This window comes from Erithacus rubecula, assembly GCF_903797595.1.
Source record: "Erithacus rubecula genome assembly, chromosome: 5".
NCBI lineage: Eukaryota > Metazoa > Chordata > Aves > Passeriformes > Muscicapidae > Erithacus > Erithacus rubecula.
In genome coordinates this window covers 13,146,645-13,173,163 of record NC_136687.1, presented here as the reverse complement: position 1 = coordinate 13,173,163, position 26,519 = coordinate 13,146,645, and the positions used below count along the sequence as shown (strand labels likewise).

Sequence of the window (26,519 nt, the reverse complement as noted above, 5' to 3'; positions counted from 1 at the left end):
CAGAATCTGGAAAAACTGCAGCTGGCAGATGCAACCACCTGCTTCCTTTGCAGCAGTTCTCAGAAAACATCAATCCACGTACCAGGCACTTTGCTGGCTCCCTAATGATCTCTGAGTCAATATTCAGGCCTTGTGCTGAGTTCTCAGAAGCTCTTACGTGAGCTGGGGAAATGTCAGCAGTGTCTGCAGGGTCTTGATGGTCTGCTCCTTGCACTCCAGCTCCCACCACCACAAGAGGATCAGATCTTTGGGCAGCTCTGCAGTACCAGCTCCATCCCCTTGGCTCGAGGAGTAATTCAACCATTACTGAACCAGAAAGAAAGCAAGCCTCAAAGAGATTCTCTTGCCCAGTAACTTACATTTGCTTGGGTAAAGGGAGACATGGGCTTGGTTCCTTCTCCAAGGCTTCTTTATGCAACATATGAAACATTTTGAGTTAGGAAATTGGAGCAGATGCCTTCAATATCCTTTCCTTACCCTTAGCTAGGGTCATTAGTTGTGGCCACTTTTTTTTCTGGTGTCTATATGGGCACAGTGTTCCCATCCTTGACTATCATGAGGAAACACAAAAATCTCCAAATTAGTAAAAGTTCTGTGTGTTCTCAGAAACAGATTTAAAACTTTTTTTTTTTCTTCTGGCTGGCATCTGCAGTAGAGCTGAAGATGCTGGTCCAAAATTCTTACCATATTGCACAGAGGGCTTAGCTGCCTAGCTCAGGGATATTGAGACTAATCTGAGCAGGAGATGTCAATGTTCAGAACTTTCTGAATCTTTTGGTGAGTGAAAGCTGACTCAACTGCATAAAAGTCTTACCTGTGACTAATCACTGGCTGAAAAGCTTCAAGTTAGCCACTCATTCAGCAAAACTGAGTCAGCAAAACTCAGACACCAAAGCTGAATACAGGGATGAGCTCTGAAGAAGTGCTTTCAACCTTTTCTGCTTGTTCAACTAATTTTTCCAGTACCTTAACCAGCTTCAACAGGGGAAAAAGAACAGAAAACAATAGAAATATATGCTGAATAGATTCATGTGAAGATATTTTTAATATGAGCTTGCTGATTTTGAGAAATGAGTGCACATATTCCCACTGTGATATTGTTGCACCTTGAACCTTAGCAGCACCCCTGGAAGAAAAGAGAAAAGAAAATATGTCATTAATTGTGGGACAAAAGGTGTGAAAAAGGACATTTAGTAGGGGAGGTGCTGCATGACAGTGGAAATTACATGATACATTTACTTGTTACTTGTATTTTGCTTTGCACCTAAACTGCTGCTGTTTTCTTTGCAGGCTTCAAGTTGCTGCAATCATTCATTGAGGCAATAGTACAGAGCTGCCAATTTGAAAACAAGACTTTGCTCAGTTACTGAAAAAAATGAAAATTCAAGGGTAAGTCTGAAGATTACAAGGACTTTGAAAATCCTACAGAAAGTGAGCCTTTTAATTTAAGCAAGAAAAGAAATTAAGGTACAGATTTTGCTATCTGCCTGCTGAGTAGTCCTATTGATTCCAGGTAGGCCACACATTATTAAGTACCATAACAGGTTTTAGATAATTACAGTATTCATCCCTTGGGCAGCATACTTTTGAAGGTTTATGTCTTGAGCTTTATCCCCTAGATTTTTTCTGGTGCTAGGAATTTTTGCAAGCATGAAAAGACTGGATGAAATGTTTCAAAGAAGCATCTTCAATACTTTTTTTGAGTGTAATTATTTGGTCTGACATACCTGGTTCATCCAGTGAGTTCTAATTTTTTTCTAAACCTTTACATTTCTGAACCATCAAGATTCACTTTTGCTCTACTGAGAGGCAGGATATGGAACTCATGTGCTTGTTTCGTTATATTCTGAAGATATGTCTGTTCCTAATAATACAGTTTGTGAATGGCTGCATTCTTCTGACTTTTACAGAATTTTTCCTGAAGCAAAGCTCTTCACTTACTCCAGCTCAGTGTTTACTGTGCTGCCCAGTAATGTTTTCCAGTGTTTGTTAGGATTTTGATTTTTTGAAAACATGCTCCATAATCTTTGGAAGCTTGTGCTGGCTGTGTTAAAGTCATCCTTACCCACAGAGGTCAGAAAGCAGAGATGTGCAGAAGACAGCCCTTCCAGCAGGCAGCAGATGGGAGAGGTTTCTGCAGCTGGGGGAAGTTTAGCTGGATCCCAGTGCTGTAGCATCTGCAGTGCTCACTGCCTGGCTGCAGTGAGGCTTGAGGAGATAACACCTTCTCCCCCTGCTTTCTTCTCTCTGGTTCTTACCTGTGCACACACATTGCCCTTCCTGCTGAGACACAGTTCAGCTGCTATATGTGCAAAAGCACCAGTCTTGTCTCCCCTGAGATTATTCATTTCCTCATGTGCACAGGCTGTTCCATGTACCAAACCATGCTTCAAGGTGACCTATTTGTAGTAATGCTCACAGGAGACACTTTTTGTGTTTCTCATCCTGGGTGAGAGAAGTAAAGTCAAAGCTGGTGCTTGACCAAGGCCAGGCCTCACAGGGCACACCTCATTCCTATTGAACTACTGGATTTGGATGTCAATTCTTTCCCCTCCACCACTGTAATGCTGTGAATAGCACAAGTGTGGACTCCTTCAAAACTAACATAAAAAGCTTTGCTGGTGTAGCTTAACTTTCAAGGAGGAAAAGGCAGAAGCACAGCTCCATCAGCAGGAGCTACATCATTACAAACAGAGTTCCCCATCTGGGAAGAATGTTTTCTACTTCTTAGTGTCAGTGAAACTTGAGTGGGAGTTCTGCAATTACTTGGGAGTATGGGGAAAGATGTAGCCATGGAATTAACAAGGTGTTAAGATGGAAAGCATGTTCTAGTAAAGGATTGTCAAAAGCATTGATGACTGAAGGTGAAAATATAAAGCAACTCTGAGTTAATATTTTGGCAGAACATTTCTGTATAAGATGCAGGCTATTTATGGCAGCTTCTCAAGGAATTAGTGACCTCTGAAGTGGTGCTGAAGTGGCAGAAGCAGCAGAGTGACATTTGTTGTTTCCTGTGGTACTGATTCAGACATGCAGTGTTGACTTTATCAAGACATTCTCCTTCAATCTAGGTTATTCGATCACAAAAGTACCTGGGCAGCTATATATTTATGTATCTATAGATATAGATGATATAGATAGAGAGAGAGATTAGATACAGATGATATAGATACAGATATAGATGACATAGATAGATACATCTGTGTGATATATTTATATGTGTGACATATCTGTATATCTGTGATACATCTATGTATGCATGTGTGCATATAAAGACATAGCAAAGGAACACTTTGAGAAACATTGTTTCCTAGCCTAATATTAAATATGGGTTAATTGTTAATTCTATTTTTTTTTTAATTCTGGAAATTTTGTTGACTTGAAAGGGCTTTGGCTCAGATGTTGAACCAATGGAGAGATGACCACTTTGGTACAAATATGTTGATGGAAGAAGTTGCCAGTTTTGTGTACTCATTGCTGACTGCAGTGGTGATTACTGTCCCCAGCAATTTCCCAGTTAAAGTCACTTAAGCTATCTTAATTGATTTTTCCTGAAGTAAATTAGAGTACTCTGACAGCCTGCTTTGCTAGCCCTCTGATGAAGGCTGCAGCCTACAGAAGGGAGGTGATTCAACTGGCACTTATGGATCTATAAGAGGAAAGGGAAGAAGTATGGTTTTTGTCTATGCCATATCAGATAACAATTACCAGGAACTTTTCTTGGCTTTTAGATTTTTAAAAAATTTTGTTGTTATCTCTAGATTATAAACAAGATAACGTACTATGCTCATTGTGGTGTTTTTTTTTTAATTCTATGTCCATTTTTAGCTATGGCAATATTGTTTTTAATACTTGTCCTTTGGAAAATGCTGTGATGTTGAAATCAAAATGTCCTTCAAGACATTATTGATTTGAATGAGATCCGGCTGTGAAAAATGGCTTAAATAGAGCTGCTATAATGTGTTATGAATTTTCTGGAATAGAATAATATAATTTATCATTTTAATGTTACTTTTTGAAGTTTATTTTCATATTTGTGCTGAAAGAAAACATTTTGATTAAGCAGACAAAGGCTGACCCAAAATGTCTTCTTTTGATTAAGAAGCTCTAAGCAACAAAATGCCTGTGTGCTGATTTGTTGTTGGACAAACATTAAAAATTGCAGAATTATTATGAATCTTAAAAAATATATCAGAGTAGGAACATGGGGTAGGTGACCTCCTTAGGAAATCCTGGGTTTCAAGTTTTAAGTCCCCAAAATGAGTGTGTTAAATTATCAGGATGTCTAATTTAAATATAATCAAATTCTAATAAAATTTTTTGTGTGGATACTACTGTTGTGCAAGCAATTTTATACTGTGATGTCACTAAAAGGGTTTATTTCTGTCCTTGCTTTATTGGCACCATCAGTAACTTGAATAAGGGGGTCTGCAATAAAGTCAGGGACCTTTTACAAAGGCATGCAGTGATAGGGTAAGGGGTGATGGCTTTAAATTATCAGAGATCAGATTAGATTAGATAGAAGAAAGACATTTTCAACAATGAGGATGATGAGGGACTGGGTTCCCCAGAGAGGGGGTAGGTGCCTCATCCCTGTAAGTGCTCAAGGCCAGGTTGGATAGGGCTTAGAGCAACCTGGTCTAGTGGAAGATGTCCATGCCCAAGGTGAGGTGTGGGAACTAGGTCCAGCTAGGTCTTTAAAGTCCCTTCCAGCCAAACCATTCTATGAATTAGTTCCATCAATAAAATCTACTGATAAACCTCCCAGTAGTGTGCCTGAAGAAGAATGTAAAGTTTGATTCTGGTTCCATTTATTTGGGTGAAAATATAAATTAATGCAGTTCTTGCTCACCTTTTAGCTGCATTCCCTTGTAACATATAAAGTGAAAGACAATAAAGCTCAGATGCAGTAAAGTTTCTTTACAAAGAGACTGAAAGTAAAGCCCATATTATTCCAAGGCACAAACTGCTGCTCTGAACATGTTGAACCCTTGTTTATTGTGAACTTCTCATGAAAGGGAAAGGAGTGTGGCACTGGGCATCCTGCTGTGCAGAAGGACAACACAAATGACTACAGCACAGAGAAGACAAATGAGCAGACAGAAGGGCACATCAGTAATTGTGACCCTCATTATTAGGCACTGTCCTATTCTGTACCATAATTTTTGTGGTAATTACTACTAATTGTTTTAATTTCTCCCTCCTGAGCTTTCTTAGAGTTCATACCATGAGGTCAGTTTTCCTTGGCTGCCTTCAAATATGATAATTGCAAATTTATTTTTTTATACTTGAGTCAGGACTTTATGGAAATGCTTCTTCCTTTTTGTGCCAGTCCAGAAAAGAGGCAGGAGAATATGCTTGGGCCTCCCCTGCATTGCTTTGATCCTTCTCTCAGAATTATTAAAAGTGAAGCCTCTAAGTAAACAACTGCAAAAATTAAATCTCTACATGGAGTTTACAGGAACTGCAGGGTCAGCTTTGCAGCTGTCTGACATTGTGGTGCTACCTTCATGCCCAGGTTAAGGCAGAAGGAGCAGCAGTTTCAGCTGCACAGTGCTGTGCCAGGGCTGTGATGTCCATCCTGTGCCACCTGCAGAGCAGATGCTTGGCAGCTCCTATTCCCACCTCCCCTCTGGAGCCCTGGCTGCTTCTCCTGCTCTCCCACCTGGCTGTGGGAGCTGGGAGAGGGACACATTCCACCAGGGCATCACCAGCCTGCTGGAATAAAGGTGGATCCTTCATTTCTAGCTGTCCTCTTGTCCAGGTGAAAGGCTTTCTGAAATACATTTCCATCCAGGGGGAAAAAAATAAAGAAAACAAAAACAAACAAATGGGAAAAAAACCCCAGATGGCAACTACAAAAATTAACTAAGATGATCTGAGCTGCAAAGCAAGGCTTTCTGGCCTTTAATTTAATAATTCAAGGGCAGGGGTGGGGGTCAAAAGGGAACTAGATGAAACTGCAGAAAACTTCTGAATATTGATAAGTTTCTCTTTAAAGGAAGTTTACTTTGTGTTTCTCTATCTTCTCAGTTAAATTGGATGTTTCTATAATATTCTTTTCACTACAAAGTAACTTTAATTAGCTCGCCTATGGTGAAAGCCTTTCCAGCTTAAAAAAATACAGTTACATTAAATGTCCATATTCTCGGGCTTGCAGCTGCCTGCACTTGTGAGGCAGCCATGGAAAAGGAAAAACACAAAATTGAGGAGGGGGAAAGGTTTTGATTTGGACTCTTCCTGGTGTGAGCAAGTCATTAAACAAATGTTCAGTTTCCAGATTTGGAAAAATTACAGAGTATATTTTGCAGAGCTGCTTTAGCAGCAACTGAGTAAGAGTGTGGCATCTCACTGATAGGTATTGCCTTTGAATTTAGAAAAGGAAATTTAGGAATATTGAATTTAGGAAAGGAAGCAGTAGACTGTGACTTTGAAAAATCCAAATCAAGGCCAAAGGCAGGTTTTGGCTTGCCAAATAGAAACAACTTTAATCTAAATGAAATAGAGTTCTTTAAGTTCTTGTTTTATGTTCTCTTTTCATTTTCACTCTTTGAAAGAGAAGCAAAGAAAATGCCTAAATCTGCAGACTGGGGGAAAAATAGCTTTTGCAGGCAAAGAACTGATATTAGTACATGTGGATACTGCTGATTAAAGTAGGAGTGTTTGGTTCAAACAAGGACAAATTAATATCATCAGTTTTTATCTTTGGTGCAACTGGGAATTCCTGGCCATCTGATTATGGGCTGGCAACACTTTTATGGAAATTTATCAACTTGCTTTGAAGTTTTCTAAGCTTCCACTTGCATAGTGAACACATTGATAAGAGGTCTCATGGTACTGTGTTCACACATTAAAATTATGTGCACTGTCAGAGCAGCAAGACTGCAGTTTAAAAAATGTGATAATGTGGCTTTAACCTGAGCTCCTTGCTCTCACTGCATTAGGCCTTCCAGGAGACACTTTGCATTTCCCAGGTATTTGACAGTTGCTATCAGGATCAGAGCTCTACTGAGTATTCTTTCATGGAAAGTCTCCACTGACAAGTACAGTTTGAAAATACAGTCAAAGGGTAGACTTTGCCATTTATAAATTTATATATAATTTTCAAAACCCTTGTGTTCCACAGAAGATTTTTCTTGCCTCAGAGACAATATGCTTCCAAATTTTCTGAAAGCTTACTTTTATAATAATGTAGTCAAAACAGAAATTTCCAACAGCAGAGAGTTTACTTCTTCATTTAATGGTCACTGCCTCCCAAATCAACATTTTTTTTACAGAGGAGAACACAAAAATGTCTGGAGTATGTAAGGATTCACAGCTGTTCAATAGTATGGGGACATTAGTAATATATTATGTATTTAGAAAAGAGATGCTATCTTATGGAATAGACAACATGAACTTTACTGCTATTGGCAAAGAATCTTTTTGGAAGCAAAACATAGAGCCTTCTTAAATCACACAGGTATTGACATCTGATTCCATGAATGCCCCAGAAGTATCCCACTAATTTACTGTGATATAGCTATTATTATCCTGATTCTAAACCACATCTTTCATTGCCTAATTAATCAAAACTCTGTGAAACTGAGCAAACACATAATTTTGCTGAAGTCTGCCCAGCTGTCATCTGTAACTTCTAACCCAAGTAAACCTGAGTTAGGGCAAATTCAGAGTTGTTTTTTAGGATAAAGCTCAGCAGAATGGAAATAAACATCTCACTCAAAGTTAGGGTCAGTCTGGTGTGTTCTATACTGGGTTTAAAAATTGTTGGGCAGAAGGATTTCTATTTCTTTCCTTTGGATGTGCTCCCAAGGGCTCAAGAAAGCCCCTATAGAGGCAGGCATGGGCTGCTGGCAGCACCAGCTTGCACTGGCCCTTGGGACCACAGCAGGGAATTCTGACCACAGAAATCTGTACTAACAGTGATGGGTCATGAGCATGAAACAACACTCAACACACAGCTGGGAGGAGAAAAAATGGCTCTGTTGTTGTTGCTCTATTCAAACATACTGGCTTAGATTTTGGGGTTCTGCCTTGGCTGCAATGCTTTGCAGCAGAGGAAAGCACTAGGCAGGAGCTGATGTTAAGCTATCTTTAGGCCCATCAGTTCTGCCTGGCTGGTCTCTCTTCCAGCATTAGACCAGTGTCAAGAAATCCTGCTTTCCTGCTCACCCTGGCCCTGGAGAGCAGTTCTGGGAGCTGTGATCTGCTGTAGTGTGGGCAGAGGGCCAGCCCAGGCACTGGCAGGGTGTGCACAGCTGTCCTCCACCAGCAGTGCAGCAGGATTGGAGCAGGCAAAAGCAGTGCTGGGGGCATGGGGGACACACTGGGAACTGGTTTGAGCTCTCCCCATCAAGGGACAACGTGCTGGCTGGTGGGGGAGCCCATCATTCTGCTTCTCTGCACAGGGCACCATCCAGATCCCCATGGCCAAGTCTTCCCTTGCTGGGTGCTGCCAAGAGACCTTTTCTGCCAAATATTGTCCCCAGTCTCTGTTGCAGCATAGGTGGAGGCTCTCTCCAGTCTTCCCAGGATGTGCTGGGACCAGGCCTGCCATGGTTCAGGCTTGATTTCAGGATTTGGTTTCTGTTCTGCTGTCAGTCATGGAAAGCTGCTGGGGAGAGGAACGAGAGGTTGCTTAATGTTTTTCAATTGACAGTCCTCAGATTTCATAGATTTAAAGAGTAGATCCACTGTGATATAGACTATTGTTATTTATCCAAAAACATGGAAATGGTACAACTTTTTTTAATTGGAAAAAGCCACCAATATTTATATCTTGAAACATTCATCAGCTGCTCAGTGAGACAGCTATCTGCATGGCTTTACTTCCAAGAAGAAATTAAATACTTCATCCTAGAAAAATCCTGTAAGCCTGTTTGCTGCTATTTTATACCTAGATAAAGAAAATAACTTCAGATTGTCTTTAGATTATCCCAGTTGACAGTATATCAATGAACATGTCATTATCAGATTATAAATGTTGCTATTTTTATGACTCTTGCAGTCCTGTTTTTGCCAACCAGCACTGTCTGTATCTCAGCTGACATCTCTGCATTAGCTCTGCACCTTCCTTACCAGCACAGCATGCAAAGTTTTGCAAGTGCCTTTGCTACAGCAGCCATTAGCAGCTCTATTGCCTATATGAAATGATACTCTGGGATGTATTTCTTTACTCTGCTGCAGTGATATCTGCACATGATGACTACTTGGAGACAAAGAACAATGTCAAAAAGAAAGAAGTAGCTTCAGAAAGTTGTGGGGAAATGTTACTTTGCTCTCAGCAAAGAGTGAGTTTAAATTATCTATCTGCTCCGTGCTGAATACATGATAGGACTGCTTCTGGAGAGGAAAAACAATTTAGTCCTTGCAGTGGATATACAAGCCCTTAAGGCAGGCAGAAAGCTTATGGATGTGTCCCTAAGGAACCAAAAACACCCTAGCAAACCCATAGAAAATTTCTATAAGGTTTTCCATCTTTTTGGAATAGACAGTCTCTACTATCTATTTGATATGCAGAGAGATTGAACCCACAATTCAGAATACAGCTGAAACACCAAAGTTTTGCAGATATGAAGAAAAAAATATAGAAGCAGATAGATAGCTATATGTGTAAGTAAACAAAATTTATAAATAGAGATTTAAAAAATTGTTGTAGCCCCAAGCATTTCAAGTAGGTTGTCCATCTCGACATTTGAGCTTCTGATTGCTGGTGTTTTACAGAAGAGTAGATCCCCATTTCCCTGCATCAACCCCTGCTTTGGTCTTTTGCCAGGATGGCAACCTTTAGAAATTTCACAGCTGGCTTTCCCCAAGTTATATGAAACATTTTGCACTTGAAGAAAGAAATTGTCTTGACGTCACTGGGATATAAAGCAAATGCTGCTCCATGTTGCTGGTAGAGATGGAAAGGAAATATTATTTGATGTCCAGAAGTGAGGGAGAGAAAGGAGGGGAAGGAGCTCGTATCAGGCACTGACTGCATTACAAAGGCATTAGTGACAGGTGGGGACAGCATGCACAGCAAAGAGAAAGAATATAAAATAGCTAGTCACTGGTTTTACCACAAAGGCCAGACCTTGGCAGTTTCTGCTACTGAAGAGAATTAGACAGAAACAGTCTCCCCAAGCATCCTATGATGCCATCTGGCTTATTACAGAGGAAATCCCCATTGGCAGTCTGGGTTTTTTTTCCCTTCTTTCTCTTCACAACAACCTGAATGAGTGCCAAGATTATTTCTCTCTCTCATGCTCCTTCTCTTTGGCATCAAAACATTATTCTGTAGCAAAGGGAAATATGCACTGCATTGGCTCAGAAGGCAGCAATCTAAGGAGCAGGAGCCTTTGCAGGCTTTGAGATGGAAGCAGGGTTGATAAAGGAGATTAAACACGCTGAGACCCTTTTGATGAACAAACTGAACCATCTTGGTGCTGCAAAAGTGGAGATATAGTCAATAGCTCTGATATACTGTCTGTGCTTGCCAGGAGAGCTATCTATTTCCATTATTAGCCTAAAGGGTGATGTAGGCAATGAAAGTGAGTCACCAAAAAGGAGTTCAGGTGAGATGAAGGTAGCATGAGCAGGCAGCACCTCTTTATTACAACTCTTCAAATCACCCGCTGCGGGTAATTACTTTGTCACCTCCTTGTCCTTTCTGCAAGGTTTCCTTCCCTGAGATTAGCAATGTGCATGCACAACAGTGGTCTGTATCTGACAGACAAAGACACGAGTAGTGTGGTTAGTTTTAATTATTTTTCAGTGAAACATCCACATCAGATGCAGAATGGAGCTGATTTAAATTACAGCTTGCCTGGAAACTGTGATTGACCTGCAAAAAGGTCCTACTATGTTTAAAAATATGATTATACTGGAGAGAAATGTTGAATATTTTGCCAGACACTGAATATTAATTCTTATCCTAAATACCTAGATTTGCGTGTTTGTGTAGTAACACATGCATATACACAGAGCTAGATTTTGTATATATTTTTTATTTTTTAAATATCCTTTTTCTCTAGGTAAATACATGTTTTGTGAGCTCCCCATAATCTCAATAGTCTTTTCATTGCAGAAATCTTTGCAATGAAGAGCAGCTGATATTTTTTGCAATCTAATAATTTTCATGTCAGCGTGAAATGTTAATGATTATTTTGTAAATAATGTAGTGTACATAAGGGATTTGTATATGTCCTGTATGGAAGTCTGTGCCTTATTTTCACACTGTGGTGAGGTAGGACACTGGCACAGTTCTGTCCCTGATACAATAATCTTCCTTCAATCTTTATTATTACCACATCATATTTAATCTCTGGATAGAAACAGAACAGCCACATCTCCCCCTCTCCTTCTGGTTTTTGTCCAGTCATGACTAGAGATCTGTCTCTCAACCATGCTACTTTTTAAGATTATGGTTCAATTGCATTATTGCTGTGTTTTCTTCCTTTTTTCCTGCAGCATAAAAGACACTGAAGTATTTGCTTTAAAAACATAGAACTTGTTCAAAGTGGTTATGTTGTGAGTAAAATAACCTATTGATATGAAGACATCTGGGGAAAGAGTGTTCAACAAACAAAGGGAAAAAGCAGAGCACTCAGCAGGTTTGGGGGAGCTCTATCAGATGTCTGCAAAGCAAGTGTTCTTATGCTAACACTAGTGCTTCCTGGCTTTGAAGAGCACTGTAAGTACATGAAATGTATTGCCTGAAGTCTAGGGGTATTTTGCACTTTCTATTTCACAGTGAAAGTTTCTATAATTTCTTATGTCACAGAACAACTGTTTCTAAATTCAGAAAATATTATCAACAGTTCCAGAAAAAAAAATCTTATTTCTGTCACAGAAAAGGAAATAAAGCTAAAATAAGGGCTTTCAGGTATTACCAGAAGCATCCTACTACTACATGGAAAAAAAAAATGTAGTAGAAAAGGGAAGAAATTAAAAAGGGAATTTACTGTTGGGTATGAATAAAGCAAGGTGAGTTCTGCTACCTGACAGATTTTGGTTTTGACATAAGTTCTACACATTTTGTTAATTAAGAGTGTTTCCTACTGTTATAAAAGTTTCTGGCAGTGGATTTTAGCTCTTCCCTGAGATGCTTCCTGCAGGAAAGGCCTGGCTGTATGCACACAGCAAATACCTGGGGCAGCTGAAGCTGCTGAGTGGTACCACTGTGCAAAGTATTCACCACTCACTGCAGAACTGAGTGAAACCCAAAACTATTTACAGCCAGAGACTGAGGTCAGGAGCCAGAGGTGTCTTTGAGGACATGCCCTTTATGGCTTCTGTGCAGCATAAGCTCACAGTGAAGGGACTGACATCTCCTTACAGAAAACTGTACCTTGCAAATCTCAGCAAACTGTGATTTGATGATCTCAGCAAATAAAGGTTTTGTCTGCAGTGCTTGGTTCTCCCCCTCCTCATGTGGATCCTGCTGCCAGGTGAAGAGATATTGACTGCCCAGGGCAGACACTCCAATCTGAGTCCTGGGGTGTAGCTGGAGGAAAAGTAGAAGTGTTAGCAGACAGCCCTGGGGAAAGACCAGAGAGCTAGGAATAAAACTTCCTGCATCCATCTTTATGTGGGTGGCCTCTGGAAGGGACAGTTTCCCTAAACCTCATCCTGTTTTTTTTCCAAAAGGGAATTTCCCAGGCAGAACTTCTGAGCAAACCCCCACTGGTGAAACAGGAGGGATCAATCACCAAGACCTGGGAGCCAATGTAGTAATTATTGTAGTAATAAAGACTCAAGATCTTTATTAGTTTGCCACTGTTTGATCACTGCTAGTCAATACACCAGTCTTTATCTCAGCAACCCTTGCCATGAAGTTGAAAAATGAAAAAATAAAATAGCCAGCACCTAACCTGACAATCTCTAGGTCCAAAGCTAACCCAGGAGTTAGCTTGTTCAAATCTAATGAACTGCCTTGTTGTTTGAACAGTGCTGATATGTTTTTGAAAAAAAGGCCTTGTATTATTGCTTTTACACAGTTACATCGTCTTTGCAAAAGACAAATTGCTCAAAAAAGAGGACAAATGTACTTCCTCAGATGTATTTGCAGAGAAAATATATACAAAATTAATGAAATAAATTAAAAAGAAACTCATAATAAACAAAAGAATGACATTGATGTGCAGGAGACATATAAAAATCGCCTTTGCAATAGAAAAGACATCTTGATTGTGAAATTGGCTACTGTTGGAATAGCACAATTTAAGTAATCTCTCTATCCCAAGCACAATATTTTATTCTTATTTTCTTTCAAATCTATCACTCAGTTTTCTTGACTATAGGAGTTTTCACCAACAAACATTGTACTGACTATATCAGTAATTTATATCTGATAAGAAATGAAAATATTCATGGATTCCTGCAAACTGTGTGCTGGAAGTATGGCACAGAATGATGAATAGCCCTGACTATCTGAAGGTATTTGTGTCTTCTGTTATCTTTAAAAAGACAGATTTCAAAAACACATGAGATCTAATTTTTTACTTTGTTACAGTAGTCTTAAGTAGTGCAGTTCATGTTTAGGAAATGAGAAAATATTCATATACCAGCAGCACCATAAACTCATGTTCCCCCATTTTCCTCCCCTGCAGACTAGGAGGGTTTCTAGGTACTGTGTCTAGCCTTTGCTGGAATTAGTGACTCTGAAATGTATTTTTGCCTTTTTGTTCAAATACTGGGCCTGGAAAACAGGCATTTGGATAAATTAGTGACTGTTTGGTAGGTAGAGCTCTCCTTTCCTCAGAGCAGACCCAAACACCCTGATGAGCTGTGTGAGCCTGGCCCAGCCGTGGTCAAACCCCCTTGCCAGCTGTGCAAACTGCATCATCCTCTGCCTGCCTGCATGGGGCAGATTTTGCACTGGGACAGGGAGGGCACAATGCATTTGGTCACTTTGCAGTTGTGGAGAGTTACCATTTTAACTCAGGTAAAATAAAAGGGACATGAGCATTGTGTAACCTCAAGGCTGGATGTTGACAGAGAATGGATGATATCAAAACAAGAGCTGTGGCTGCACCCTTACCTGCACTGCTTTTCCAGAAGCACAGGAAGCACCAGAGGTAGGACAGCTCTTGCTGCCTCCTGCAGATCCATTTGGCTGTAAAAAAACCCACTCGTGGTGTCTTGCAGTAACTGCTGCTTAATGGGGAGTTCCAGGACAGTTCTCATCTTTCTGAGAGCAATCAGTTTAAGAATAGTTCAGATCTTTCTCAGCACTCTGTGTCCAAATATTTTGTATGTACTGTAGCTTAGCAATGCCTCCCAGGAAATATTACTCTGTCAGTGGGCAAACAATTGCTTAGCTTGAAAGAAGTGTAATTATTTAAGGCATGCACAAATGTTTTTGGCTGCGTGGTGCCATAACATTATTAACTGTGGGGGGAAAGCTAGCTAGCTCTTTTTTAGAAACTGTATTACCATTGTCCTAAAATGCAAAATTGCTGTAAGTCCTATCCTGACCAGAATTCCACATTTGCTTTTGATAGTAGATTGGATTTCAGAGCAGGATTAAGTAAATAAGTCATATTAAAATGACAAAATGGGTAAATAGAATATAATGTGAAATGAAATGTAAATTGGATTTAGGCAAACACTTTTATACAGACCTCCCGTCAAACCCTATCAGACTGCTTCAAATTCCTACTGTGATTTCTGCTCGCAGTTCTATTACATGTTGCCACTCAAGGGCATTTGATGTTTTCTCTCTCTGGAAATTCATTTGCATTTAAATGATTTGAAATAATCATAAAAGCCAAGTGCTATGAAGTTTGAAATTAGTTACTGTCTATAAATTGCGATGCCATTAAAAGATGATTTTGAAGAGCTTTGCTGTCTCAAATGTATGCAGATTAAAATCTAACAAAGTACACCTTGTTACAAAACTGTAAAGAATGGTGTGACATGGACTTAAATTGATTTATTCTCCTACTAGTGCCTATAAACTTTACATACTTGGGTTTCTTCTGAAAGTGGAAAAAAACCCTTTCATTTGCCTGCTGAATCTGAGCCAAATTCTGTTCTCAGATGGGGTTTCATTGGGTGTATCTGACACCAGTGCTTGGCCCTCAGAGTTTAATCTATACGGTCTATTAAATTTCTGGAAATGCTGTATGAATAGTTGGGTCTCATAATTTTTTTATGGAGGGAATAAAAGAGTGGGATCAGGAACAATGGAGGCCATTTACAGTTGGCAGCATGCACATTTATACCTGTATCTGTTCGGTTTTCCCCCGTCCCTTGAATTTCAATGTTCTCCTGGTAGGTGTTTCTACAGGCTCTTCTCTCTGAGGCAGCTGGTGCTCCAGGTATGTCACCCTGGAGCCAGCCTGGCCTTCTTGCCTTTGGAAAGGTGAAACCTGGTTGGGAGCACAAATGCATTTTGAAATACTGAAGCCCCTTTTGAAAGAGAGCTTTTTCTCCATTCACCTCTGGATGAGCTTAGGAAAAATAGAGCTGCCACCTCATAAACTCATCTTCTACCTCACCTCCCCTAGCACTATTCCACTTTTAACCTATTCCTGCTCTCTGCCTGAGGCCTTGTTGCAGTATACAGACTAATATAAATCCCTGCTTTCTCTTTGTTTATACCATTGGGATACTATAACTTTACATTTTTGGATACCAACAGTACATTCCAAATATATTTTCCTATCCCCAAATAATTTTAAATGGACTTAACCACAAATATAAGCTCAACTATGTCTAGTTGTATAACTTGATCTTAAGATGTTTGTAACAAGGAAAGCGACGTTGCCTTGGTTTATAGGTCTCAGAACTCAGGGATGGAATTACCTCTTTATAAGCATATTTATGTGTGGATTTTTATTATTCAAAAGAAAGAAAGAAGTGCATAGAACATATCTTAAAAGGCAAAAAAAGGTTTTGGTTTTGTATTTCCAGTCTAGTGGTTCAAAAATTTCTGGTACAGTTTCCTTGAAGATAACATTGCCTGTACAATTCTTACAGTTTCTAGTACAATCAAAAGTCCTACCTGTTTGTGTATGAGTCACAAAGCAAAGCAGCTGTGTTAACCACCTCTTTAATAAGCAACTTTTTTTGTCTGGAATTTTCTCAGTGGTTAGTGCAAACTACCAGATCATCCTTCCTGACGAATCCTTAATGCAAATTTGTCTATGCACACTAGTGTGGGGACAATGCCTGGTCTCTCAAGTAGAATTTATGGTTGCAGGGTCCGATTAGTGATGGGGAGTAGGGGAAATGAGAAAGGAGCGAATAAATTTAATACAATATTGTTACTCTAGCATGCCACAGGCCTTTTATCCTAGTGTTCTGGTAGAGTCCTGATGCCTTATCAGAAGGAAAATCCTTATAGTTTGACTGTGCAGCTCAGACTAAATAGTCCCAAATAAAGGACGAGTCTGTTCAGTTCTGATCATGCCCAGGAAAATCAGTTGGAGGACAATGGATTTTGCATAGATAATGAGAGGTGGGCTATTTGCCCTGGGCAAGTTTTCATTGGAAAAGCAATTTTGGCTTCTACACAGGTTTTGCTGAAAGCCCTTTGCCTGAATCATTGATCCAAGATCAAGCATTCTTTCAGTCCAGGATGGTTTCATCCAAGCAGAACTACAGACTACCAGCATCTCTCTTTCATTGAAATGACCTGGCCACTTTGCTAACAACCATTTACTTTAGTCACTTTCCACAGGCTGCTTCAGGAGCTTGGAACAGGACAATTTTGTCTCTACCCATGATGGGAGAACCCTGGAGCAGCGGCACTGAGACACTGGGGATAGACCCTGGAAGTCTGAATGTGTGAGAAAGTGCTGAGATACAGCAATAATTTGGACAGGGGTGAAGGATGCACCTGTTCACTATTGAACAGATCCAAGTGGTTACTCCAGGTGCCTGCTTTGCCCTCATGAGAGAAAAAAATGCTCTTGAGGACAGTGGATAGTCTGTCTTCCAGTGGGAAATCTTTTCTAGCACTACTCTATAGAAAATTTGGAAAAGCTTTCTTCTGAGCACAGTTGTCCATCACAGCAGGGTTTACTTAAATAAATTAAAAGCTTATGAAAAGACTTTATTTTTGATGCCTCTTTTACATATGTCCTTTTAAGAAAGACATCCAATAAATGAGTTATGGTCATCGATTCTGTCTTGCTTTAAATCAATATTCACAGACCACTGAAGAAAGTTTTGCAAATCATCTGGCTTTGAGAACTCTTACTACTCAAAACAAGACCTGGCAAAACAGATAAAAAATTACTCATAACTGCAGATGAAATTGTGGCAGGAGATTTAACTGAAAAATATAACATTTTGTGAACTCAGGGCAAAACAATATCTCCCAGAACATATTGCAATCCAATCTCTGCAGATGTTATTGAAATAATGCAGAGTTTGATAAAAATGCATAAATTATACTTTATTGTTGTGGATTATAAAATATGTTCTGAAAGGGATGGTAAGCACAGCAGGCATTTTGCTTTATCTAGTTTGACAGCACTTCTTTGCCATTAAATGAGGAGGTACAACTTAAAATGTGCCAAAGGCAGAGAGGGAAAGGGCCTGGACTGAAAACTGTCCAAAGATGGGGACTATTTGCTTGTGTGCTTACACAATGCTTAGCAGAGAGACCCTTGAGTGCTCAGTGCTCTCCCTGGCACAGACACTAACACAAACAGCAGGAGAAACTTTCTTTATTCTAAAATCATAATGTTTTCTTCATATTTTCAAATCCTCATGTTTATGGACAGAGTCTAAGTGTCCTTTTGGTTTCATCTGCCAGTTTTTCCTTACTATTCCCTACAGGTATTTTTTTAGCTCTGCTTTGGCCTATGCTAAGGAACACAGAGTTTTGGCTCTCCAAACATGTGTAAGTTCAATACTGCAGCTCAGACTGGTCACTGCACAACATGGGTTTGAGGGCCAGAACTACAGCACTGAATTTAAAACAGTGGGAGGTAACCCCATCTCTTATTACTGAAATGATGTTTTTAGTTTTAGGGCTTTTTCCCTTCAGGCAAGCATTTCTAAATGTTCTGGAGTAGAAACTAACAGATGGGAATTCTTTAAAAAGATACAAACCATAACTTAGGGTTTCAATAAGATTTTTTTTCTACCAGAAGGTAGGTAATTAATGATTCAATGTGCAGCCACCATACGCTGGAATTTAAGCTGCTGGAAATCTCATTTGTAACCATAAGAATGCAAAGGGACACAAAAAGCTCGATTTGTTTTTGTGGCTTTTCTGAGTTAAAATTAAACCCATTACCAAGAGCTGACAATGCAATATTGTTGCATTAAAGCCATGTTTATACTTTTTCATGCAGAATGTTTCCTGTGAATAACGACCTATACAATTTGTGGTGTTTTTTGAAGGCAGAGGTTAAAGTTATTATTCTGCTCTTGTAATATCTGTTTGTAGCCACACATGCTGTGCCTACTGCCAGCATATTGTCTCTACTGCCTGCAGTTTGCTACCCTGATCACTGCTGTTAATAGGGATATTAGACATTCACTAGACAACACAGTTCCTTTTAGTTATCCAGCAGGAGACTGAATTTTGTGAACATGCTGATTGTGTCCCAGATTTATCTTTCTGTAAGTCAGCTCTCTTTGGAGCTGGTGGGTTGCTCATTGTGCCTCTGTTCTTCTCATTCATTTTTGAAGTTGCTCTGTTACAGAGTCCCCAGCTCCTGTTTAGTCAGCTGTAAACAGGAGGCAACAGCTCCAGAGGATAGTCACGTAATTAATACATTGATTTGGATTTGTTTAATATAAACAGGAGAATAAATTTATTTAAAGGTGAAATACTTGGTTTCTTCTCTGGAACTCAATGCAGCAGTGTACTGGGGCAGAGAGTTATCCCTTCCTTGCAGAGACAAGAGCCTTGTGCCTCTTTTTGCACAGCCTCCAGGGAATGAAATGGCCTCCAAGAGCATGGCACTTGTCAGAAAAGGAGTAATTGTTTAAGTCTAGAAAGCATTTAACAATATGCTTAACTTTAAGCATTTTTTTTTGCAGTCCCAGCAGCCTCAAAAGGATTTAACAAGGCACTTAACATCCTCTCTGAACAAGGATACTTTCCTGGAGTTGGTTTTAACAAGGGAACTTGCTCCTTCCTTTTGCATTCTAATGCCCTTTTGAGTTTTACCTCTTCTGCAACACCTCTGAGGAGCTGACTCTGCTTTAGGCAGGAAGATGATGAAGGCAAAGGTTAAGTAACCAGTTGTCAACATATCTTTTCATACCATTTTGGTCATCCCCTGGCTGGTGGTTTCTCTCATCCACCCTTGGATCTTGCCCAGGAAATGACATGGAAGGTCACACTTGGGGTCCCAGCACATGCACCAGAGACTGACCACACACAGCACACCCTAAAACAATGAAATAAGTGCAGGGAGGGGTCACTCAAAAGGCAGTGCAGAATTGCTAACTGTTTTCTCGTGTGATTTTGGCCAACTGTTTGTCCATATCTAATTATGCTTTTCCTGTTGATTTAAATTGCAACTCTACCAATATTTTCACATGATCTTTGCTTAGGGGGAAACTAACCAGAAGAGTGAGCACTGATTAAGGGAAATGAAAGCAAATCTGTTTACTGATAATATATATGGCAATGATGAGACAGGTAAATGGTACTCAGGGATTGCTCTCTGCTCATGTTTATGATCTTCAATATATTTGTGAATTTCTCATTTACTGCCCAGGCAATGTTTGCATTTCCAAATTGCAGATGTATCATGACAATTTTGGTCACAACAAGCTTAAAAATTCTGTCATTCAGCAGACCTACACTGCTACTTCTGAATGGGATTTTACTGGTCTCTGTTCTTGTTGGAGAATATACTAAAATTCAGATTAAAGGTAAATGCCTTCTTTATGCACTTGAGTTTTTCATAGCTCCTTCCTCAGAGAAGCTTTTATTTTCCCCATTTCATCTTGAAAGGTCATTTTAGGAACTAAAAAGCCTTGTTGCCAACTTTTTAAATAATTATGATCTCCAATAAAATGCCATCTATTTTTAACATTGTACTTTTTAATGTGCCTTTTTTAAAGACACAAGTAGATGACTTTTTCCATGAATAATGTATGACTTCAGATACTTTGAATGCTATGACATAAATTATCAACTACTTTTCCACTGTTTGCTGATAAAGTGGGGGTGTTTTCCACACACTCTGTAGTCAGATCATGTTTGGAGTCGGCTTCATTTTGTTGCTGTATTTGAATGATGACATTTCATCATAGTTTATACCACTTAATAGCATAAAATGTCAGAAGGAAATGATCATAACACTTCTGCAGGTGACAAGTATTCCCTGCCTCTAATCTGTGAAGTAAACCATGGTGCACTCTGTAAAGTAAAAGCAGACACACTGGCAAAGGTGCTGGGATTGGGAGCACAGAGTGTGCCTGGTTTAGCAGTGGAAACATGTAGAACATACATCTCAAAAAATGGTTGTTGTCTTTGAAGGATTTCCAGGGATGGGCAATATTGATAAAAGAGAGAGCTCCCAAAGCTGTGTGCAGGGTCTGGTGGAGCACAATGGTTGGATTTGACCACTGATGACTGAGTGACCAGAGCAGAGCATCCATGGGCAGTGCAGAAGTGTTTCAACATCCTCAGGTGTCAGGGTCAGCAGTAGTAGTGATGTATTTAAGCTGGAAATTTAGAGATGAAGCAGGAAACACTGAAATGTTTGAAAAAAAGAATGAGAAGAAAAATGAAGTGCATAGCTGAGACTGCATTGTGACAGTAAAATATTTAACTGGCTTAATGTGCTTCAGGAAATAGTGATGTTTAGGATGAAGAGGAGAAGAAAATTAGTAGAAGTGGAGAAAACCAGATAACATTTTTTTTCAGGCAAGAAGCATATTAAAGCAAATAAAGAACTGGAGGGGGAGAGTCTGCTGGGACCTGGAGCTTAACAGAGAAGTGGTAAAGCAAATAGCAGAAGTTACAGAGAATAGGAGAGATTGAAACCAAAAGGATAAAATAGCCTCACAGCACATGGGAACAAAATAATGGAGGAGACCCTGGGGGACACTGGTATGGATTTATGTCCTGCAATTATAATTAGTGAAAATGAGGGGATAAAATGAGATTTTGAATTTTTAGGAGCACAGAACTATTTCCAAGTTTTAAAGTAAGTTTTATGTTCTAATTTCCTTCTGAACTCCCTGATCCAATCCTTGTCTTTCCAGAAAGCATCTTGTCTGTGACAAACCCTGGGATGAGCTGCACTTGTCAGTGGAAGACACAGCAGGAAGAAAACTGCAGAGAAATTGCAATATACATGTGTAACAAATATAATAAATATCAACAAATTGCATGGTCAGAAATAGCACCAACATAAACAGGATGTGTCAACTGGAATGAGGATAGTAAACTATGCCCATCAAATGATCAGATTTGCAGTGGGACAAGAGTATTTGTATTTTTAAAAATGGCATATGACTGTCAGATCCCTGGAAGAAGGTTATGATTTGTGCTGAAAATTCATGAAGTAGTTGGACAGGCAGAAATGTGAACCTTTCTCTTTGGAAATCTAGAAATGTTTGAATCCTTTGGCAGGTTCTGGATGCTGCAAAACAGGCCCTACATTTGCCTAATACAGTACTTGCAACATCTATTTGTTTTTTGGTAAGGAAGGCAATGTAAATGTGAGGAATTTGTGTTCTTGAGTCCACACATCTTGGGAATGTTTACAAGACCATATATTTATTAATTTAGGATGGCTGCATTTTACAGAGTTCTTGCAACTTCTTGTTACCTTGGAAATCACCCAGTCAAAATCATCATTTAAAAATATCTAGTCATTGGATATTTTGCAAAAATAATCTAAGTAACTTTGGAGAATGGACAGTCCTGGAAAACTCAGAAAAGGTGCCTGAATATTTCCAGTATTTTACTATGTATAATTCATTGTAGACTAGCAGCATTAATGTCAAATCCAGCTAGTTGCACAATAATTGAAGATTCATAAAATGTTTCTGGGAATCACCATGTAATTACCATTGTCTCCAGTGGTGGTACAGGAAAATAATATGCAGTATTTCAAGATATTTAATTAAGAAGTGTCAGTGAGTTACCTTGAAGATAACTTCTATCACCCCCATATGACAGGCTTGTGTATGAGCAGATGATGGATGAGTCCCTTCAGTATGAAAGACAGATGAACTGAGGAACATCAACGTGATATTCAGAACTCAGTATGATGAAGTATATATAATTGTTGTTTACTCTTTAAAGGTGACCTACACATACAATGCTTCATGGTTACTTTTCTTGTCTTCTTTATAATGTTATAAAAAACTCTAAAAAAGTTCTCCAGTAGAAACCATACTTTTTTCCTTCCTTAGAAATTCTTGTCCATTGTGTTTTTTCCCCAAACACCTCTGATCCATGAAGGAATTAACAGGTTTATGGTATCAGATATCAAGGAAAAAAAGATGTTTGTGTGAGAGTAATTTCTTATGTGGTCTGCTTTGGATGTGGGAGTTGTTATGAATTCTTGTGTAGTTCACTAGTAGTGTCAGCAGCAAAACCCATCATCCCCATCTTGGGAATTGTAGAAAAAAAAAATCTTGTAGCTTTCAGAATGAAAATGTAATGTGAGATCCGGGGAAAACAGAAAACAGGATTTAAAGAAAGATGGGTTTCCTAATGGTTATTTCTGTCAAAGGAATGAAGGAACCACCAGTTTTTGTTTATGCTATTTAGCATAAACAATGGGCTTTGTGCTCCTTGCTCAAGTAACTGCTCTCTTACACTCTGTGGGCTGCATTACCTCACATTTTGACTAACTGCAGTTTTTTCTGCTGTCACCACACAGCTGACTCAATCACAGCCTTTAGTTTGGGAATCCTTGCTTTTTACTCTTACTGTTGCTTACTAGCCCATTTGTCTTCTACTCTATCAGTGCCCTTCTCTGTGGACCCTAAGGTGATAATTACATTAGCTGTACTTCATCACAAGCTTGTTAGGGCTTGACAGTTGATTTTGGCTGACTATAATCAGCCTTGTCCCCACTTGTCATTGTCCCTTTGTGCAGTGGTTGAACATGACTCTTTCTACATTAGAAAGCAGTGTGCTCCATTAGGAGTGGATCTGCTGAGTGAAATAACCTACACTGACCTCTGTGATACGTGTGGTTTTGGGGACTTTGTGCTACTTACAGCCTGGTCCTGCAGGCTGAATGCTCGTTAGTGCCTGGAGCACATCTTTGGGTTTGTTTTCATCTGAGAGAGGCCAGTTTGTGTGCTCTGAGACAGGAGTTTTGTGGAAATCACAGCACATAATGGGGAGATGGTTGGGAGATTTAAAAATGCATTTCTGGCCATTGGTGTGATGAAGGTGCCTTTTCAGCTTGCTGATGTACCCAGGGCAGTACTGCTTCAGCTGGTCTAAAGTGAGACCAGATTCCCAGGGCTTCCCTGTGTTCTGGGTTAAAAGGTAGGTGAAAATATGATTTTCTACAAGTAGATTTTCTCTTCCTGAGCTCATTTAGAAGAAGAAAAGTGCTCTTTTTTTCTCAGTGTTTGCATCTTGACAAAGTGTAATCTGGGTTTATTCCCATGGAAGTATTGCAGTGTGATATCCAGCTGACTCCAGTGGATCCTCTCAAAACTAGAACAGGTGAATCTTCTTGTCCCTTCTACCTCTTCAACATGGCTGGGGCCCTTTTTATTTCCTTAGTCATAAATTTGGACATGAAAAGGAGAATAATTGCATGCACCCACACTTTTCTCTCTCTCTGGATTTTTGTATGTCAAAGTACTTGATCTGTGTTGAAGTCCATAAATCTCTCATCTTGGACTGTGCATATAATTAATTAAATTGGAATAATTAAATAATAATAATAGTAGTAATAGTAATAATACAATTAATAATAAAATATTTCATTAATTCTGTCAGTAACTATAAAATTAAAATAGACTAGTGGAGTTCATTGAAAGATCCTACACATTAAGTAAGAATATCTGCGGCTGAGACAGCTGATGTGTCAAAGTGTGATTGAAGAAATTCTTTATTTATTTGTCCGAAATATTTATTTGAAACAAGATTGAAAGCAAGGGCAGAGTCTACTTTTTGCAATTGTTGCAACCACCAATTCTGGAAGAAGTGCAAGAAGCATAGGAGTTGAGAAAACAAACTGGTTGTGGTGGGCTTTGCATTCATAGGTCATGGGTGATGTGCTGAGAGTAAAGTTGAGTCCATTCTGATTCTGTCATGAAAAACTGCTCATGAGAGGTCTTTGTCAAAACAGCATTTGGTTCAATGGGGTCTTGGTTCATACCAGAGATCCCACAAAAGTGCTCAGAACACAGTGCTACTTTGGGGGAAGGCTCTCACCAATGTGGTATTTGCTCATTTTTCTGTGATTCTGAATGTGACCTTGTGTAAAACACATGCAAGATGACTTTGAGTAAACTATTATTTTATGAAAATGTAGCATCACTATTCTAAACTCTTTATCTCCTTCCTTTCCTTTTTTCTCTTTTTCCCTTTTTCCCTTTCTTTTCCTTTTTTCTCTTTTCTTCCATGCAGGTATTTTGTGGAATATCCATTATTTAATTTATTTCATTCTGCATTTTTTCCTCAAATGTTTCTTAAATTAAGCTCTCTACTTTTTTCTGTGTTGTAAGTCAAGACTAAAAGCAAAAATGATGGTTCTCCTTTTTCTAACCCAAACACATACATGTGAAGACTCATAAATAACTTTATTATCAATAAGCACAAGTAAAACTTGTTGACTGCACAGGAGATATATTTGCAGACAGAATGAAAGCACAAACAATATGTAATCATTGTTTCAAATCAAAAGAAGGTCAGCACCAGGCAAAAATTTTATAAGCATTGCACATCACAAAAGTATTTTGAGAAGTTAGACACTAACAACCAGATCTTCAGCTATTAAAAAATGGTCTTAACATGGCTGATATTGCTGGAGATATGGCAATCCATACCAGACTGTCCTGGCCTTCTGATTTTTATTCTGCATTTTATATATAATTTTTGTCATCAATCTCCATTTATGTCAATGACAAATGCATACTTCACACAGTCAGAAGTAGACAAAGAGGTGCATTCATTGTTATAACTGATAAATTAGTGTCTTTGTTCAAACAACTTGCATTTACATTCACTGTTAGAGAAGGGAAAGCTTCTTAAAAATTTATAAGCTGACTATGCAGGTTAACTTAAATGTGCAGTTGTACAGTGTTGACTCAGAGTTATATTTAGGAGCACTTTGCAAAACTAGTGGAAAGTAGAGCATTTGTTCAACAACACAGACTTGCAAATGGTTGAGCTAAATATATGGTGAGCATTCAGTCACAGGTCAGGCTCAAACAGTGTGCTCAGAGTGCTTTCTGTGCATCGATTGATCTTATTTTGGAGATCATTTTGTGTTTTATTCAAAACTAGACAAGGCTGGGAGGAAAACACGGACCTATGGGATACAGAAAAGGACTGATACATAAAGCATGATGCTCTGCTTCTGTTTGTGTGCCTTATGTAGCCATTTCTGGAAGCAGTACTCAGCTGCCCTGGATCAAGTTCTCCCTGAGCCTGTGAGATACCTCCAGCAGTTACTCTGGGCATCCCCAGCCCATCTGACAGCAAAAGGATTTTAGTTTATCAATTATTTGGTCAGAGGCCTCCCCCAGCTCTTAGCAAACTGAGACCTGGGCTTTCAAACCCAGACATGTACTGTCTGAGTAAATGTGTAATTCATGTGTGTAAATGCACATTGTGCTCACATAAATCAGTTGCTCTCATCCACGGGTGACCAGACAGCTGCTTAAATGGCCATGTTCCCATACAAATACCTTATTTAGAGACAAGAATTAGGCACCCATGATATATGGATGCCATTGAATGCCCTTAAACTGATTAATGGGAAAATCATTTTTCACCCTTTATTTGTTTCACATTCTCCCATCTCCCTCTAACCTGTCCCAGGTTTTATGTCCCAGGACACAAAACACTCTGCAATGACCATTCAGCCTTTCAGATAATAAATTCCTCTGGGGAGCAGGATTTGCATTATATGTTTTCTCCTGTGAGTCCAGTGTACTCTCCTGTGCAGGGAAGTGCTTGAGTTGATGTCTGTAATTCTCAGCAGGACTGGTGTCCAGGGGCCATGAACTCACATGCCAGCCCATCACCTGTCCCCAGAGGTGCCCTGCAGCCAGCCTGCAGCCAGCCACGGGTGCTGGATGTGTCCTAAGGAGCTTGGTCCTCAGAGGGTGTGCAGAGGCTGTGATGGTACCTGCTGAGCTTGTGCTTACAGCACAATGTTTGAAAACAGTCCCTCACCCCTTGCAAAGGGTCCTTCTGTCACAGGGCACTGCTGGGGTAGAGGCCCATACATTCCTGTTAACTGATTTCAGCTGGGAATGACATTTAGTCAGATCTAACCAATTTTTTTCAGCATGACCATGTTTGTTTAGTGCATCTAGCAGCTGCAAAGTCATTAAAGACTCAGGTGAGTCCAGCTTCAGATGTTACTTGAAAATGAATGATCAGTCCTGCCCAGGCA

General features: G+C 39.5%; 1 long non-coding RNA gene across 1 annotated transcript in view; it reads left to right on the top strand.

Annotated features, from left to right (window-relative positions):
• Nucleotides 1-21,311, top strand: part of LOC306802845 — a 43,250-nt gene extending 21,939 nt beyond the window's left edge. Inside the window, exons 3-4 of the long non-coding RNA XR_013774488.1 lie at nt 1,291-1,389; nt 21,178-21,311. This is a non-coding gene — a long non-coding RNA (uncharacterized lncRNA). The remainder of the gene's footprint in view (nt 1-1,290; nt 1,390-21,177) is intronic.
• Nucleotides 21,312-26,519: the final 5,208 nt, after the last annotated feature.